The following is a 20,201-nucleotide window of genomic DNA, read 5'->3' as shown; positions in this document are numbered from 1 at the left end:
CCAGAAGTGCGCTTCATCGCTAAACAAAATTCGCGCGATACGTATTCCGCACAGAACTATTATTTTCGAAATGAAATTGCACTTTTTGCAAGCGTTGTTCAGGCGTGAGTCTATTCATGATGAATTGCCAAACCAAACTGAGAATGAATCACTTGACAGCTGTTAAATCGGTTGCCACCTTGAACAGTTATGCCAACTTAAAATTATATACCTCGAAAAAAAACACCCGTTACAAACATTGAGTTTAAGTTTAACACAATCTGGCAACACAAATTTCGAGAATAACAGACATTTTTATGAAATGATAGCCCGATTTCCCTCAGGAACAAAGTCGACAACAGATTCCCAAAGAGAACCTTCACCATCAATTGATCGACATTGACTGATCAAATTTCAACCTTACCATCGATACCTCAGAGGAAAGAAAAGATAGAGGTGCCCTTAGAAGTAAATAGCGTTGTATTGTAATCAATTGCAACAGTATGATGATAAAGTGAGATAGGACAACAACAAACCTGCAAAATTGACAACTAGAGGGTCGGTAAACATTTCAGTGGCGTAGTCAATGGTTCTCTTACTGCCTCTTATTAAGTTTTCGGTGCTGAAATGTTTGGAACAAACATATGTATATTTGGGCGAATTGTTCATTTGCAATATTAATACGTGGCACCATATTTTGCTAAATTCTCTATTTGAAGAAAACCTACAAATGTTAGCATTGAATTAAGTTTTCGATATCTCACAAATACTACGCCATAGACGAGATATATTCTACGCCTATGGACTCAAAACGTGAACTTACCTATGATAGGTTAGGTTTTCATTTCCAATGTTTTACACACTATACATGTTTTTCGAGTATTTTCCATGATTAAAATTAACAATATGTAACTTAAAATTCACAAACTTGTATGAAATAACGCCGATTACAAACGTGAAATTAAAATGAACAGTTAACCCTTAACGCACCTCTAGTTGACAGGTGCAATAACAACAACAGAACCGTGTTGCTAAATCCTCAGAATATTCGCGAAACGTCTATGCCACAGAACGGAGAAAAGATTACTTCTTCCTCAGAATGGCAACGCAGTACATTATGAGTGTTTGTAAACAAAAATGTTATAGCGATGTCAACAAATGCTATAAGGCACCTCTATCTTTTCTTTCCTCTGAGATTTCAACCTTACCATCGATACCTTTCGCAGAATATCAATCTTATCTTATCTGCCACCGGAGGATTATGACTTAGGCCTCCCAACGTCTACGTCAATTTCGATTCGAATGGAAAATCGATGGAAAAACGATTTATTCAATTTGTCACCAGGGATAAGGAGGCTGATTTCTGTCTCGGCCCCCCTTTCTGCAAACGATGAGGAATTCTGCCAGAGCTTCTTTCGCACATTCCACGACGACCATCTTATTCGGATTCGTTTCGTCGTTTCTGAGCAGACTAGATTTAATTTGAGATAGGAATTCGATTCATTCGATTTTGATGAATTGAAATTCGCGAGGCGCTGTCGCGTACTTCCGGGCCAATTGGATTTTTTCTTTATTTTTGGAGTGCCGTTTGGAAAACCAGTGGCGAATTTTTCACAACGATTAATTGAAGAATTATTACTCGGAAAGGACGGAAAAGATAAATTATGGTTTTACGTCTGTATATTACATACATATTAAATTAATGTCACGGCATTCAGACTATTTTTTAATTCCGGAAAAAGTACCTCCCCGAGCGGGATTCGAACCCGCAACCTCCGAATTACTAGTCCGATGCTCTCGCCTTTGAGCTATCGAGGAAATTGAAGATTCTCCGCAATGAAGAACCACTAATCCCAGAATTGAGTGTTAATATGCCTTACGAACCATATAAAGGGTGTTTTTTTAGAGCTATAGAACTTTAAATTGCAATAAAACAACGTTGGATTATTCGATTGACATGAATTTTATTTATCCGCAAGATAATCTTGTAGCGTTACATTTTAAATATGATTTCTGGCATATGACCGCCACGTCTGGCTCGGATGTAGTCCAATCTGGACGTCCGATTTTCGATGAATTTTTCCAACATTTGTGGCCGTATATCGGCAATAACACGGCGAATGTTGTCTTCCAAATGGTCAAGGGTTTGTGGCTTATCCGCGTAGACCAATGACATAACTGTCATGGCGACCGATTTAACAGCTGTTAAGTGATTTATTCTCAGTTTGGTTTGGCAATTCATCATGAATAAACTCACGCCTGAATAACGCTTGGAAATGGTGCAATTTTATTTCGAAAATAATAGTTCTGTGCGGAATACGTATGTCGCGCACTACGTCCATTTTATTTTGTTTAGCGATGAAGCGCACTTCTGGTTGAATGGCTACGTCAACAAACAAAACTGCCGCATTTGGAGTGAAGCTTATCCTCAAGTGTATGTCGAAACACCGTTACATCCAGAAAAACTGACTGTTTGGTGCGCTTTATGGGCTGGTGGAATCATTGGTCCGTACTTCTTCAAAAACGATGATGGCCAGAACGTTACAGTCAATGGTGATCGGTGTAGATAGAGCCATGATTACTAACTTTTTCATTCCTGAATTGAACAACCATGATGTCCAGGAGCTGTGGTTCCAACAAGACGGCGCAACATGTCACACAGCTCGTGCCACAATCGATTTATTGAAAGACACGTTTGGTGATCGCCTTATTTCAACATTTGGACCTGTGAATTGGCCCCCAAGATCTTGTGATTTAACACCGCTAGACTACTTTCTGTGGGGCTATGTAAAGTCATTGGTCTATGCGGATAAGCCACAAACCCTTGACCATTTCGAAGACAACATTCGCTGTGTTATTGCCGATATATGGCCACAAATGTTGGAAAAAGTAATCCAAAATTGGACGTCCAGATTGGACTACATCCGAGCCAGCCATAGCGGTCATAAGGCAGAAATCATATTTAAAATGTAATGCCACAAGGTTATCTTGCGGATAAATAAAATTCATGTCAATTGAATGATCCATCGTTGTTTTATTGCAATTTAAAGTTCTATAGTTCTAAAAAAAAACAACGTTTACTTGGTTAAAATATTGATTCAAAAGAAACCATTCATAAGAATTGCTGACAACGATTTCCTCTCAACACAAAACTACTGCAATTTCTAACCATATAAGACAAAAGCCGAGCATTTACTGTGAATGCAGTACGATTATTAGTTTTGCCATTAAGTCTGGATGGCTTTTCATCTTCCCCGAATGCCAGCTAAGGAACAATGGTTTCTGAAAACAGGATACATGAATAAGAGAATCCGTACATCACCTCATCTCCTCTAATTGCAACATGGAGCCCTCTTGCAGTTTAATCAGCTTGTTCCATCGAGGAGAGGCTAATTCGAATCGGTATCTTCAGCTTGGAGCTAATTAACGGGCTCACTCTATGTATTTTTCGCATATTTATTTTCGTACGTTTTGGATTCTCCAGGGTTTCGGGAGTAACAAGGGAATATGCTTCGTTAATTTCGATAATGAGTGAAAAAAAGAATAAATATGTACCAAGCTTCGTTATAACATGTTTACAACGATTAGAATTGAAAAAAATATATGACGAGTGAAAAAGCTAGAAAACAGTTTATTTTTTTAATGTTTAGTCATTTAGAAAACGTCACAAATTTTACACTATGTTTAATCATTTCATTTCTCCATAGATCATCTCAAATAATCAAACAAACAAAAATTTTGAATCTAGAGGTTCACTTACGGTTTTTCCAATAGGTATGATACAATTTGAAATGATCTCAGAGTAAAATACATAGAAAGAGGGAGCATATGCAATTTCAAGTGAGCAAATTTTGTCCCCAACATGAACTATCAAATTTGACATGAAGCGCGTGGAAATGAAAACATATCAGTGATACGATATTTCACTCAACTCGCGAGTTTCTCCACAAATAAAGCACTTCTTATGTCCCATAGTGAACCAACTTTTCATATTAACTCAAAATATATTGAAATAAATACCTGAATATGTCAGAAATTCAGAAAACAAACTTCAAGCGCGCTAAGCGACGACGTGAAACAACCGATGACACTAGGAGAGCAAAAGTTGCCCAACCTTGGATTTCAGCAGGTAGATACAGAAAATAATAAATATTCTGCTTATTATAAATTCGACAATTAGGAAAAATATCGGATTCCAAATAATCAAATTTGCATATTCAATTGGGAATCACTCAAATAAAAATATTTCATTCAATATAATATACAGTCATAACGATAGAGTAAAATTGTGGATTTGAAAATATATCACAATCCGACAACGTAATCTAACCATGTTGGGGACATGTAAAAATTGCGTGATCTCTCTCTATCTATGTTTATTTCTCTATGGAAATGGTTGTAATGGTAACAATGTGTATTATTTTTTGGCATTTCTTATGTCATTTGTAATCAGTAAGTTTTATATCATTGTGAAATAACCATTTGAATTTTATTAATTTCTGGAGAAATGTGTCATCAGAATTTTAGTATTAAGAAGTGCTCAAAATCTCCCGTCAACGATTTTTTGAGTTTTTGTGGTGTGGCATATTCTTTGAGAAAGGATTAATTAACAAATTGCATAGTAAAATTTTCAGTATTCTCTCAATGCAATCCTTCCATACCATTCCAAACAGTAAACTATGAAAATTCTATGAGTGGTTGAGAATTTCTTTCCTCTACCGACTCCACAGTTTTATTATAGGGGACAATAAACTAAAAAGAAAATACACTCGTAAAGCTTTCACGGACTTCCGGGTTTCCCGTATCCGACTCGGAAAAAAAAAATAGAAGCTATTTCCGTCTGCAATCGCAGTGAGGCAGTTTGGAATTCAATTAAAGCCCTAGTGCAGGCAAGAAAGGGTTGAAACAATTCAATCGCAGCACTCAAGTCATCAGATTAACTGTGTTATCGCCAGGCCCTGCCGGCTGCGCAGGAATGGTTAATATCACGACATGTCAAGTCTGAAATATGCCTTTTAGGCAGTTGATGCTAATGGAGTTCATATAACGTATGGCCGTTATATATTTCAGCCGGTGTTTAGCCAGCTTTGTTTGTTTTTGGATACGTTTCTCTCTGATCGATAAAAAATGCGACAGCGTTTTTATCGAATCTTTTTCTTACGTGTGCTGTTTGCTGTTTTATGATCACGTTGTGTTGGTTTATTTTTTCTAGAAACAGACCAATTGAAAAGTCCCCAGTCTACCATAATAAAACATGATTTTACTATTCAACATAGTTGCCTTCGAGGGCGATACAGCGATTATAGCGATCTTCTAACTTTTCGATACCATTTTTGTAGTACGATTTGTCTTTCGCTTCAAAATATGCCTCAGTTTCGACGATTACTTCTTCATTGGCGCTGAATTTCTTTCCATCGAACATTCTTTTGAGGTATGAAAACAGGAAAAAGTCGCCGGGGGCCAGATCTGGCGAAAACGGTGGATGCAGAAGCAATTCGAAGCCCAATTCATGCAATTTTGCCATTGTTTTCATTGTTTTTTGACACAGCGCATTGTCTTGATGAAACAGCACCTTCTTCTTTTCAAATGGGGCCGTTTTTTAACGAATTCATCCTTTAAACGATCCAATAACGCTATATAATGATCGCTGTTGATGGTCTGGCCCTGTTGGAGGTAATCAATGAATATTATACCTTGCGCATCCCAGAATACTGATGCCATAATCTTTCGCCGTCTTCGGTGCTCACTTCACCACGTTTAAACTTAGCATACTAATCAATGATGGTTGATTTTCCTGGTGCAGACCCCGAAAACTCTTCATCAAGCCAAGATTTTGCTTCAACTGTTTTTTTTCCTTCAAAAACCAATTATTTATCAGCACACGAAATTGTTTTTTTTTCCATCATTTCTCAAATAACAAAAGTAGCTACACTCAACGAAATATCTCATGAACTAATGGCCGGACTGCTGTCAAATTTTGACACGTATCGTTTGAAGGTTGGTACAAACTAAAAATCATATGAATTTAATACTAGCACCGTCATCTGTGCATCAGACCGGGAACTTTTCAATTGGCCCAATATGTTAATTAATGGACAAAATCCGACATGAGGTTCCATAAAAAATCGCAATTTTGTTTTATTTTGAATTGCAAAACTGCAATTTGGAGCGAGATGAAAATGTATTTGGATGTAGAATGTCCAATTCAAGTAAAATCCAAAATTTCATAGCCACAAAACCAACGAAGTTAAGTTTTTGTTGCTATATAGAATAACATTTTCAAGCTCTGTACAAAATTTCTAGCTGAAAACATAATCGAGAGCATACAAAATTGGAAAAGAAGTAAACAATATTTCCCTCATCACAGATATTTTTATTTCATTCAATTTATCATAAATAACATTTTTTTTTTCAGGTGAGTAATGAAGTTGTCTTGATATTACACTTACATAACAAGGATATGGGTAAGTTAATGAATCAAACTTCAGTAAACTCCAAATGAACTTTAGTCAAAGATCAGAAAGACACACTTTTTGAAAATATTTTCCGATTATACCAAAACTTTTCGGATCTTTTCATATCTGAGGTAGTTGAGTTTTTTACAATTAGACAAGAGAATTTCTTCATGTCTGAGTTAGTTAGGTACCTCAATATTATCGAATACGTGGACCGTATTTATAGTGAAAAATTATAAAAAAAAATCCAAGCCATATTGGATTGTGATTATAAATGCGGATTGGGATTACAAATACTTGGTTGTTCTGCATTCGAAAATTATAATTCCGATATCAAATGTTGCTGGGACAACACCCGCTGAGTCCACAAGTTTTTAAAATATTTTTTATGGATTGAAAGAGATATTTTAATATAAAAGCATTTTGATGAATGCTAAGAGTTTTTTTGAAGTATACCCTGAACTATAAATTTCCTATGATCACGATGATTACTCTTCAATTACTGATAGAAAATGTTCATTTAAAATAGAAATTACATGAATAATAGAAAGAAAAGTATACTGCTAAGAAATATAAGTGAATATACCACTTAAAATCGTTTCTAATTGGAAAAGTTACAGTTGATTCCGAATAAAGAATTGATAGATAACCGATTCAGCCAAAAATCAATACCCTCTGAGACCATAGATTGAGAACTACAACCCAAAAAGGAAAACAAGTGTAAAAATGACGAGCCTTCGCGTCAAATTTGCAGCGCTATCGAGAGATGATGGATCTATATCTGAACCCGAGCATCGAGAGTTCCCGACATTTCATTCAACCCGAACTTCCGTCCAACAACGCCTTCATTCGATGTTCCATCCATCCTTTCTTTTCTTGAAACAATGGCCTCTTCATTTGTGAAAAGCACTCACGTATTATCGTCAGCGCTGAATGTCAATCGGCGGAGAATGAAAGGCAAGACAACCGGCAGAGGTGTGGATGCAGATTAGAAGGAGCGCACTTTCGGATTGTATCGATTCTTTTCGTACGACCCGCGTAGATCTGTACGGGGGTTGCTCAATAATTTCGACCTCGCTAGCTGAGAATAGTAAGAAAGTTTTTACACGAGTTATGTGAAGGTTTATCAATTCTGAGGTTTTTGAAATAAACGTAAATAAAACACACTTTTATTCAGAATATCGATCAAGGCCAATTCTTAGGTCAAAAACTTCTGTAAGTGTCTAAATACTTTTCATGAAATGGAGCAATGTTGAACTCGATATTCTTGTTTTTATACTAGACATTGATTGTTGTATATGACAACGTAAAGTCATCATAGGGTCATGTGGATGTAATTACTTCCTGACTGTTCGATTCATTAGTCCAGTTTCATCAAGCTTGCCTTGGATTTCGAATTACATTCGAAATTCTTCGATTTGACGAGTTGTTGCAATAGCGGATGTACTAATCTTGTTTCTATGAGGATTTCAGTAACTCTGAGGACTACAAACTCGACTAGAGAACACTATGATTCGAAGTGAACAAAAATTTATTGGGAGCTTTCAAATTATCAATAATCCAATTGGTATGATTGGCTTGTTAAGCTCGGCTTGTTCAAATATGTGTTTGTAAAAGTTTAGGGTTCAATTTAAATGATTTTTTCGAATTCCCGATTTTTAAGTATAACTTTGTGAAATAGTATGATAGAATACCACTTGTGATTCAATTTGTCTCGTAATTCAGTCTATTATTTCATAACTCAAGTTGCTTGAAGAATCACGTGTGGTTTTATTACTGGCAATTAAATCAATTATAAATGAATAATTTCAAGAATGTACTTCAATGTCATTGCATATTGAATGTATTGTTTTGTTCGATACGACTTCAACGACTAATCAACTATACTGGGTGTTTATAGTAAATATAGGTTAGAAATTCAGCAATATCAACAATTAAATAGAATTCAAACCATCTCATAAGACAAATTGAAAATTACGATTAATTGATAGGTCAATTTATTCCCCCAAAATGTAAACATCAATGAATAAATGAACAGTTAAGTTCAGAGGGATGTTGAACGTTTCATCCCTCTAAAACTGATTATTATTGGAAATAATGGACCAAAATTAATTCGTTTTTAACGAGGAGTTGCTTGATTTTATATTCAATAAAATATCTCGCATGACCCGTCATATTCATCAAGAAAATTGCCTAATCGACTTAACCTTGTCGACTGTATCTGGCCGAGAAGATCAAATGAATCATCCTGATTGAATCAAATCGAGTTATAACGGTTATAATTCAATTGTTTTAGAGACGTTCTTAGAACCTCGCCTGTTCTCATGATACTGACTTGTTTTTGCGGGCTTGTCCCAGAGGAAGATCAAGTTATAATTAAGCCAAAATATTTGTATTTTTTCATTTTTGAGCAGAGAATATATTTAAATCATTGGGTTCGACCCGCTGATGATGAATTTGAGGTTAAAATCGATTTTCTTTGTCTGTGTGGCTCCCGTGTACTCTAAAAGGGAACGTACTAGAGAAAATTCCAATAATTGAAAAATTGTATACCTATCCAATCGAACTGAAACTAGTTACAAAATACATAGGCGCACAACTTTGCTTCCACCGTTTTTTTCTCGAAATCCGAGAGCTTTATCATGTCTCCCGTTGTATTGCAGCCGTTTGTCTTTCAATGCTTGGCTCAAACGCATTAATTGCGTTCGATAACGATCGCCTGTGATTGTTTCAGTCGGTTTAAACAACTCATAATACACTACGCCGATCTGGTCCCACCAAATACTCAGCATGACCTTGGAACCGTGAATATTCGGTTTGACCGTCGACGTGGAAGCATGGCCGGAATATCCCCACAATTTTCTGCGCTTGGGATTAAAGTAATGAACCCATTTTTCGTCTCGATACACAATGCGATGCATAAATTCCTTCTGTCTTTGTCTTGCAAACAGCTGTTCAAAAGCAGACAAACGCCGTTCAACTTCTCTCGACTTCTACTCGTACGGCACCCAATTTCCTTGTTTCTGAATCATTTCCATGACTTTCAGGCGTTTCGAAATGGCTTGATGCATCACTCATAATAATCCTGCCAATTCTTGTTGCGTTTGACACGAGTCTTGATCAAGTAATGCCTTCAGTTCTGTATCTTCGAAAACCTTCTCTCTGCCACCGCTGGTCTTCGACGTCGAACTTATTATTCTTTAAACCACTCTCAGCACTTTCTCTCACTAAAAGCGGCCTCACCATATGTATTTGAGAGCATTCGATGAGCCTCAGCCACAGATTCCGTGATATTGAAGCAGAAAATCGAAATCTCCCGCAAAGGACGAGAATTTGGCTCGTAAGCTGACATGTTTAATCGAGAATAGCTTTATGATGCAGACACAAATCAACTAATATTTCAATGGCGTTATGTTAACTGATACCTAAGCTATTGTATGACATCTACGATCTATATGTTTCGACTACCACTTACCGCTACAGTCATCTATTGCAAAACGGCGCAAGTTCTACACTTAATATGAAAAATTTGGAAGTGAATTTTTTTACACTGTAGATAATTAACTGGATAATGTCATCCATGAATTCTTCCTAAATTTCTCCCAGTACCTACACAAATAACATAAGAAATGTCAAATAATGACTATATATTATTACCATTATAACTATATTAAATTGTATCATTTTTATTGGAAAGTACTTCAAAAGCATTAATACTTCCATTTGTTAACATCAATATTTTTTAAAAGTAACCAATATCCCCCAGACTCATTCTCTGGGTGCGCCAATGCTTCGCGTCGATTCTCTCCACATTTTTTCAGTAGTAGAACACATTATGTGACGAAACCATACATCGCATTGTTTCTAGTTCAGCATTGTTTTAGGCTGAGGCGATTTGGCGAGTTATTTGGACCATAAGTGAAATGTGACTCGTTTCAGTGACATAACTACGTGAAGGAATTCGTAAGAGAGGACGTTAGGAGTCTTGCTCTAACGGTAATACGAAAATGAAGACGATTCTTTTGTGTGGGTAATTCACCAAATGACGTAGAAAATGTTGTCGGGAACAATAACTTTAGGTGTACCTACACCGCGGTTGATTTACCATATGGGCAGATTGGATCTTTATTTTTTCTGGGAACATGTCGATTGTGTGAATTCTAGGAAAACACAAAGGTTTTTATTGTTTTCTATGACGAATCATTGAGGTTATGGGTGGATGAGGGTTTATTTGTTGAGATAGACAAAAAGTTACGTATTGTCTTGAACTGTAATTATGGTTTTTTATTTTCATTCAGATAAGTCATTTGATAAAAGTAGGTGAAGTGAGTCTGGTAAAAGGAATATGTCAATTTCATCAGTGAAATGATATGCTATATAAAAGGTTTTATTTTGAATTCTTTCATATGCACAAGTAACATTTTTACATCCTTTGACATCCTATATCGATTTTTGATCTCCACATCTTTGTAGAATTCAAAAGTTTTCATTATTTTCCTAAAAGTTTGCTGTTTTTAGTTTTCATCTCAGTAAAATGATGTTCAGCAAGGGTAGTTGTATTCTTCTTATCTCTGATTCTCTCATCGGAATCTTATTTATGTTATTTGATTCGCATATTTAAGAGTTGTTTAGATTGCCCTATGTAGCATTTTTGAGCATCCCAGGCAAGGTAAGTGGTGTTTTTTTAGAGCTATAGAACTTTAAATTGCAATATAACAACGTCAACTTATTCGATTGACATGAATTTTATTTATCCGCAAGATAATCTTGTGGCATTACATTTTAAATATGATTTCTGGCATATGACCGCCACGGCTGGTTCGGATGTAGTCCAATCTGGACGTCCAATTTTCGATGACTTTTTTCAACATTTGTGGCCGTATATCGGCAATAACACGGCGAATGTTGTCTTCCAAATGGTCAAGGGTTTGTGGCTCATCCGCATAGACCATTGACTTTACATAGCCCCACAGAAAGTAGTCTAGCGGTGTTAAATCACAAGATCTTGGAGGCCAATTCACGTCCAAAACGTGAAATTAGGCGGTCACCAAACGTGTCTTTCAATAAATCGATTGTGGTACGAGCTGTGTGACATGTTGCGCCGTCTTGTTGGAACCACAGCTCCTGGACATCATGGTTGTTCAATTCAGGAATGAAAAGGTTAGTAATCATGGCTCTATACCGATCACCATTGACTGTAACGTTCTGGCCATCATCGTTTTTGAAGAAGTACGGATCAATGATTCCACCAACCCATAAAGCGCACCAAACAGTCAGTTTTTCTGGATGTAACGGTGTTTCGACATACACTTGAGGATTAGCTTCACTCCAAATGCGGCAGTTTTGTTTATTGACGTAGTCATTCAACCAGAAGTGCGCTTCATCGCTAAACAAATTAAAATGGACGTAGTGCGCGATACGTATTCCGCACAGAACCATTATTTTCGAAATAAAATTGCACTATTTGCAAACGTTGTTCAGGCGTGAGTCTGTTTATGATGAATTGCTAAACCAAACTGAGAATAAATCACTCGACAGCTGTTCAATCGGTCGCCATCTTGAACAATAATGCCAACTTAAAGTTATATACCTCGAAAAAAAACACCTGTTATTTTCTATATCAAATTGAATTGATTATCTGAAGGTGTTGCATCTCTTAATTTAATGAATAGACTACGTGTGGTTTTCATATTGTAAAATGACAATTTTGTTGTTGTTGTTCATTTCATTTCGAGGGTTTGAACGATATTATGACTGAGATACGAAATAAAGGTAATCGAAAGTATCGATCTCTCATGTCTTCTGGGCGATTTGTATCTTCAGTGTTAGTTTAAACCAAAAAAAAAATTATTGCTTGGGCCCGTTACCTATTAACTGAAGTGTTAATTATTACAACAACTGGGTCGGCCATGTTAGTGATAAATCCCCTGGTTCTTGATATAACTCTCATCCAACACAAATTATATTCAAAAGAATAAAAGCCCCCAGGAAGCACATACATCACAATAAATTTCTCATGTACACTCCACCGGCAGCAGGCTCTTGTACCAACAACCTAACTGCCCCTTATCCTAATCGAAACAACGCCATATTTATGCTGGACCAACAAACCGTCCGATTAGTTCCGGTGGTTGACGTCAGATAGCGCTCAGAGCAAGCAGAAGCCGAGGACATGCAAGCGTGATAATCGTAGGAGGCGGACAATCAGAGCTTCAGACCCTTCCAGACGATCCGACAAATCGAAATTAACGATTGTATCGACAATAATTACTCTGCAGGTCCGTTGTGAGCAATTTCCGAGACATCTCTCAGCCTCCAGCGTCGGCCAGGGGATAATTTGCGGGATGGTCTGGGTCAATATGGACAGGAATCGGCATGTTGAGTTCGATTTATCATTCTAGAAGTTTGTGTCTTGTGGTTCGGTTCTAGAAAAAAATATAAATTTGAAAAAACGGGAAATCCTCTCCTTGAAATAACTTTGATGAGAAAAAACTTGTGGTAGATTGGTGTAGAAGAGATGCGACTTGGTTTCAGATCATAATCAGGAATGTTTGAAAGTGCAGATACCAAAAAGTAAGATAACGTCTTTACCTACTGCTATCAGCCTTCGAGCAGTCCCGATTTAACCCCTATAGACTATTTTCTGGAGCGTTTTCTCGACTCCAAGGACATTTTTATGAATCTCCAATCTGTAAACAAAAGCATGGTATGTTTCTACGGGAAATTTTTCCCGATTACTTAAGTATTATTGTTGCTTCTAGTGAATTAAGTTCAAGCTTTATTGTCCAATTGAATATTTAGAGACATATCTAGCGTGACAAACCAACTGGCTGGTATGAATCGTGTTAAAAATAGAATATTCTTGGAGCCACACATGGTCCAAAAAGCAAGGAATAAAGACGTGGACCAATTATAGCCCTGGATTATGCTTTGACTACGTTAGGAAAAATCCAAGCAACCCTAACACATCCCCATGAAATTTGAGTATTAAGGCAAACCTGGAGAATTTTGGAATAGAATTTATGTTTTCACCAATAAAACTCTCGTGGAACACCATGTAGAAATACATTCTTTCGAATCTGTTTCCAGGTAATCTCTCTGAAGAAAGATAAACCATCTAGAGAACTAACAAGACCTCTTTTGTGTACCCACCCTAAGCCTATCTTCCGCCGAAATTCTGGAGTACATTTTAATAATATATGACAGTATATCGTTCAAAATCCAAAGTTTTTGATTGATTGATAAACTCGTAGATTGAAGTTAGAAATCTCTGGTGGAACTTAAAATGAACTGACACTGATATTGAATACAGAAAGGATTTGATACTTTTAATCACTACTAAAAACGTGAAATATGAAGTGGGTATACACATAAATAGTATATTGTTTCATTATGAATAACAACAGCGGACTATCGCTACTCACCTTATATGACAGCACGTTTCCGGTAGTTAACTCTCAACTAAGTTTTGTGTCAATCTGATAATCTTATTCGTTATTTTTGTTTTATTATATTCTGATAGTTAACGCAAGTGGTTATTTGAAGGTATATTGATGGAGGAGAATGAAAAGTGACGTGAAATCGAAATTCAACACTACTACTGAAAATTAACAGAGCTGCATTGATAAAATAGACTACCTGTTTAAGAAGGTCGACGAAAAATTTTTTTGTAACAGTCTGTTTCTCGGTAAATATAGGGTTTTTTTTTTCGAGATATATAACTTTACGTTGGCATTACTGTTCAAGAAGGCGACCGATTTAACAGCTGTCAAGTGATTTATTCTAAGTTTGGTTTGGCAATTCATCATGAATAGACTCACGCCTAAACAACGCTTGCAAATAGTGCAATTTTATTTCGAAAATAATGGTTCTGTGCGGAATACGCATCGCGTACTACGTTCATTTTATTTTGTTTAGCGATGAAGCGCACTTCTTGAATGGCTACGTCAACAAACAAAACTGCCGCATTTGAAGTAAAGCTAATCCTCAAGTGTATGTCGAAACACCGTTACATCCAGAAAAACTGACTGTTTGGTGCGCTTTATGGGCTGGTGGAGTCGTTGGTCCGTACTTCTTCAAAAACGATGATGGCCAGAACGTTACAGTCAATGGTGATCGGTATAGAGCCATGATTACTAACTTGTTCATTTCTGAATTGAACAACCATGATGTCCAGGAGCTGTGGTTCCAACAAGACGGCGCAACATGTCAGACAGCTCGTGCCACAATCGATTTATTGAAAGACACGTTTGGTGACCGTCTAATTTCACGTTTTGGACCTGTGAATTGGCATCCAAGATCTTGTGATTTAACACCGCTAGACTACTTTCAATGGGGCTATGTAAAGTCATTGGTCTATGCGGATAAGCCACAAACCCTTGAATTTGGAAGACAACATTCGCCGTGTTATTGCCGATATACGGCCACAAATGTTGGAAAAAGTCATCGAAAATTGGACGTCCAGATTGGTTACATCCGAGCCATCCGTGGCGGTCATATGCCAGGAATCATATTTAAAATGTAATGCCACAAGATTATCTTGCGGATAAATAAAATTCATGTCAATCGAATAATCCATCGTTGTTTTATTGCAATTTAAAGTTCTATAGCTCTAAAAAAAAACCCTTTAGTTTCAATTTCAATCATCAAGTCCTTAACAAGGGTGACCATCCAAGAGCAGATCCAGCTAACAACTATTGTCGTTAATGAAGTAGCCTCCTTCAACATTTGTGGAAATGACTCCTCACACTCAGCTAGACGAAAAGCACTCTGTATACACCAACGGAAATAATTCCCCAGATTTATCTTCCAAGCACGCTTCCAGCCTAAAGTAACCCTCCAACGAAAGACACACCGTCTATAGAGAACCAATAAAACCTCTATTGCGTACCGACCCTAAGCTTCTCTCCTCCAGCATCCCAATCCTGGAAGCCATTGAATGCAATTCTGCCGAGTGGGATCGGGTCGACACACAAAGCAATTTCGCTCTCCCCGTGGAGGAAAAACTTTGTTCTCCCGACGATGCCTGGAGAACGAACGTCTCGGTGATGAAGTCGATGAGATATCCGGTGATATTTTCCAGACAGGCATGGGAAGTTACTGTAGCGATAAACTCGATGAAAACTTGATCCGACTATTCACGGTCACCCCGGCTGGAGTGTTGAAGGGGTTGGGAAAGATATATGAAGGATTTTAGGGACGTAATTTGGGACCGTTTGTCTTGTTTTTGAACATAAATTTGTAGGAATTGGAGCTCTTGTGAGGTTCTTTTCACTTAAAACCTACTCTATTATATAGACGTACAATTTTGCTTCCGCCGTTTTTTTTCCCGAAATTCTGGTTATACATTTATGATTAAAAGCATTGTCCATCGCTATCCACTACTTTCTCTCATCTTTCGGGCAGCGTACGAATCCCGCGTTGAAAAAGGTGGTCATTTTTTGAAGCGATCCACGAATCGATCCAATTTTTTACTTCTTCATAAGACCGGAAGTGCTGGTCAGCCAGGCCATTGATCGAAACAAGTGACAGTCCAAGGGGTGGGTCTTATTATTTCAATGTTTCCAAGTATGTCTTGACCACTTTTGCAACATGAAGTAGAGCATTGTCATGCTGTAAAATCACTTTATTATGTCTCTCGTTGTATTGCGGTCGTTTGTTCTTCAATGCTCGGCTCAAACGCATTAATTTTCAATTATTAATGAGTTTTAACAACTCATGATACACTACGCCGAGCGCTGGTCCCACAAAATACTGAGCATGACCTTGGAACCATGAATATTCGGTTTGGCCGTCGACGTGGAAGCATGGCCGGAATATTCTCTTGATTTTCTGCGCTTGCGATTATCGTAATGAATCCATTTTTCGTTTCCAGTCACGATGCGCTGCAAAAATCTCTTCAGTTATTGCCTTGCAAGCAGCTGTTCACAAGCAAACAAACGCCCGTAACATCTCTCGGCTTCAACTCGTACGGCACCCAATTTCCTTGTTTTTGAATAATTCCCATGACTTTCAGGCGTTTTGAAATGACTTGTTGCATTACTCATAATGATCCCACCAATTCTTGTTGCGTTTGACACGAGTCTTGATCAAGTAATGCCTCCAATTCTGCATCTTCGAAAACCTTCTCTCTTTCACCTCCATGCTGGTCTTCGACGTCAAAATCGCCGTTCTTGAAGCGTTGAAACCACTCTCGGCACGTTCTTTCACTAATAGCGGCCCGACAATAGGCATTTGACAGCATTCGACAGCATTCGATGAGCCTCAGCCGCAGATTTATTCATATTTAAGCAGAAAATTAAAACCTTCCGCTAATGACTAGAATTTGGCTCTTAAGCTGACATGTACAATCGGGAATAACGTTATGATGCAGACACAAATAGCACAATAAAGCACTGATTTTGATAAAACAATTTCTAAACCTAATCGAAGCGTGTGTCTTTCTGTGATTGAATGTCAAAACCTACTGAACAAAAATGAAGAAATGTCAACAAATGATAAAGTGATGCTATTATAACTATTTATAATTGTATCATTCCTAATGGAAAATACTATACACTGTCACTGCAACATCAGGTTTTTTTCCATATTCTGCCGACTTTTCTATCAACGAAAAATTTCGTACGAAGCTTGAAATAGTTATTTTATATCTTCATATAAATTTGTCTTCGCTCAAGATCATGCTGACATCGTAACGAAGTAAAATAGCGATCTGTTCGTGGAACGAGTGCCTAAAAATCTAAAACTCTTTCAACTAAAATAAATCCAGCAAAATATCACCATAATCACTTCTAGAATTTATACTAAATCTCCCGATTCCATCCAGCCTCCTCTCTTATCGGCACTCAAAAAGCAACGCCCCCCCCCCTTCTCTATCTAATTAATTCCCGAACGCCATCTATGAATGATTAATCGACCCTCTACCCTGACCTCGCGAACGTCCTCACGTACTGGCCTCTTACGAAAACCCATCAGATCCGTTCAATCCATAAGCAACACTCTCCCCAACGACACGTTCCCATGAATATTCATCCAGCCTCCAAATGGACCATGCGGAGCTCCAGAGCAGACTAGCAATTGATGGCGGACATTGTCGATGACAGCGTGCGGAAAGAGGATACTGGGGCTGTAAGGGGGGGTGTGTGGGAGCACCCCAACTGCTGTTGGAGGATTTATGGCGCGCCAGATATAGGTTAGGTGTTGTAGCTTCCGTTGGTAGTATATTCCTGGAGTGGTTTAATCTCTCGAGTGGTATACGGGCGTCGGAATCAATTTATTGGGGATGAATATTCGAGTGGGTCGTAAAAAAAATCCTTTTTTTTATTTAGAAGTACTTGAAATACAACTAAACGTGGAACCGAACCTAGAATGAAGATATCAAAAATGAGTCGTAGCTCGTAGTCAAGCTGCTATTCAAAGTCTGAGATCCCATGTTATAGATGAAAGTTGATAAGAGAAAACAGAAGAAAAACCAGCAAAGGATCCGTTAAAAAGATTTGGAGGGTGGTGAGGTTCAGGCAATGCTGATTCTTGACTCAGCACAATATTGATTCATGAACTCAACACCTTCGGAATCAGAGATGAACAACTCGATTTTAGAAAGAGATTTTGAAATCGATGGTGCTGTGTTGCGATGAAATACTGAGTATTGGTGTACTTCTTCTTCTTCGAAACTTCGACACTGCGAAATCCAAGATCTATCTGGACCTTAGCAAGAATATACTACACCTCCTCACCGGATTCCTCAAAGGGCATTGTCGCCTTTGGAAACACCTCAATGGAATAGGCAAGAATAACAAGGTCTTTTCAATCTGGGTTCTCGGCCACTCGGGAAGGAAAGGCCAACACACTTGCCAGAAAAGGAGTACAAACTCCTTTCATAGGCCCGGAACCTTTCTGTTGGTTAGACAAATGTACCTACAAGAAAGAGTTTGAGGAGCAGGAAGAAAGCGAAAGAGAAAAAATCTGGCAGAATCCTTCTGGTTTGGATCACTTCAAAAGGTTTCTTCGAGAGTTTGACTCTACGAGATCCAAGAAGTATCTGGATCTTAGCAAAAATATGCTACGCCTCTTCACTAGATTCCTCAAAGGGCATTGTCGCCTTAGAAAACACCTCATGAGTAAGGGTGTAGCAGAAAATGACGAGTGCAGATTCTGTGGGGAGGTGAAAGAAACTCCAGATCACCTGGTGATACAATGCTTCTCTATCAGTAGCCAACGCAAAATCTGCTTCGGATGAGAAACTTGTAGAGGTGACAAAGTAGCCTCCTCGATGCCGTCCCAGATACTGAAGTTCATTAGAACTCTGAAACTGAAAGGCGAGCTGTAGATCACGTATTGGTTAGAATAGCTCTGATGGAAGGCACAATAGACCATTAGGTTGGATTGGCTCGAAATAAATTTCTCATAATCACTAACTGTGAATCTGTGTTATTCTCCACTTTGTACAGCAAGATACAAAACTCAGGAACAAGGTACAATTCCTCATTGGGTTCCTCAAGGGGCATTGCTGCCGATGTTAAAAGGACTTTTTTCGTTAAAATGTTCCGAAAAATCTACCATGTTCGTTTGTACTTCCAATTGGGTGCAATTTTTTTTTTCAATATCTCCCACACTTTCTTCTAGAAAGCTCTTCGAAAAGAGGGATTTAGCCTTAGTATATTCCGTATGAGGTCAAATAAACGTATAATACCTCCTGAAAAGTCTTGACCCTACCACCAAAATTTTCTCAGACACATCTCTGAAGTTCTCCACAATTTACGGGAATTTTTCCATACCCTTAGACAAACCCGGACCTAACTCCCCCCCATAAACTTAGATCGTGAGTCTCGCCGACTCCCTGAATAGTTAGAGGATTCCCCCCCAACTTTACAACGTCGTAAAACATCTCTGGCGGTGAGAACAGAAGAAACAACAGACGTAAACTTCTAACCTGATAACTCACCCTGCGGTCCCCGGGGCGAACTCGGGAGGGGGTTGGGGTGCGGCACGTTCCACCCCCACCCCCATATCATTCCCTCCAACCCCCCGCCACCCTTCCTTCGTCGGGGGGTATTGTCGGCATCGAGATCCTCCGAACGAGATGAATTTATGGATCTGACGCAGATGTTTGCGTTTTATTTTACAACTTTACGGCAGTCTAAGGGGGCGGTTGGTTTGTTTGAATTCAACAGGTAGTTTTGATGGTGATACGTTGATTGAGACGGTAGAGTTTTCGTAGTTTTAGGAAATTTCCGAGATTTACGGATTTTTTATCCATGCGGCAACGTCGCAATTTTTCAAGTCGCGTAATCATCAGATTTTTTTCTTAAATGGCAACATTGCATTTTTTCCTTAAAACGACCTAACGAATCACCCTCAAAAGTTTCGTATCATTTCTAGGAATCGCCCTGTCTACAATTATATGATATGTTATCCAAGGGCACACACTATCTACCAAGCGCTCAAAAGTGAATGTTTTTCCAATTTTTTTAGATACGAGAAGATCTCCAACCTATCTCTGTACCACACTCTATATTCAGAGGGACCAAATTTTCCGAGTCCTCATTTCCAACGAATTTCCTCTTGTCATATATAGGTATGTGTTGAAGCGTCGTGAAAACTCATCTGCGTCGGAATTTACGTATATGCCGTCATTTCAGGATGTCTGCGGCCAGAAAATATGGGGTTCTTTTCACGAGAAACGCCAGAGATGGCCCAAGGGCTTACAATTGCTCCGAATACGTATTAAGCGAATGAGTTTCTGAATGTGCCTAGATAGCCTTTGTC

At 38.1% G+C, this 20,201-nt stretch overlaps 1 protein-coding gene and 1 non-coding gene across 4 annotated transcripts in view; one reads left to right on the top strand and one right to left on the bottom strand.

Annotated features, from left to right (window-relative positions):
• Positions 1–20,201, top strand: part of LOC123675910 — a 157,251-nt gene that overhangs the window by 47,453 nt on the left and 89,597 nt on the right. The window lies entirely within an intron of this gene.
• Trnat-agu lies at positions 1,725–1,797 on the bottom strand. Its single transcript has one exon. It is a non-coding gene; the product is annotated as a tRNA-Thr (tRNA).

Source organism: Harmonia axyridis, chromosome 3 (genome assembly GCF_914767665.1).
Source record: "Harmonia axyridis chromosome 3, icHarAxyr1.1, whole genome shotgun sequence".
In the NCBI taxonomy this organism is placed as follows: Eukaryota; Metazoa; Arthropoda; class Insecta; order Coleoptera; family Coccinellidae; genus Harmonia; species Harmonia axyridis.
Note: the sequence above shows the minus strand (reverse complement) of the source record. Positions and strands in the feature narration are given on the sequence as shown.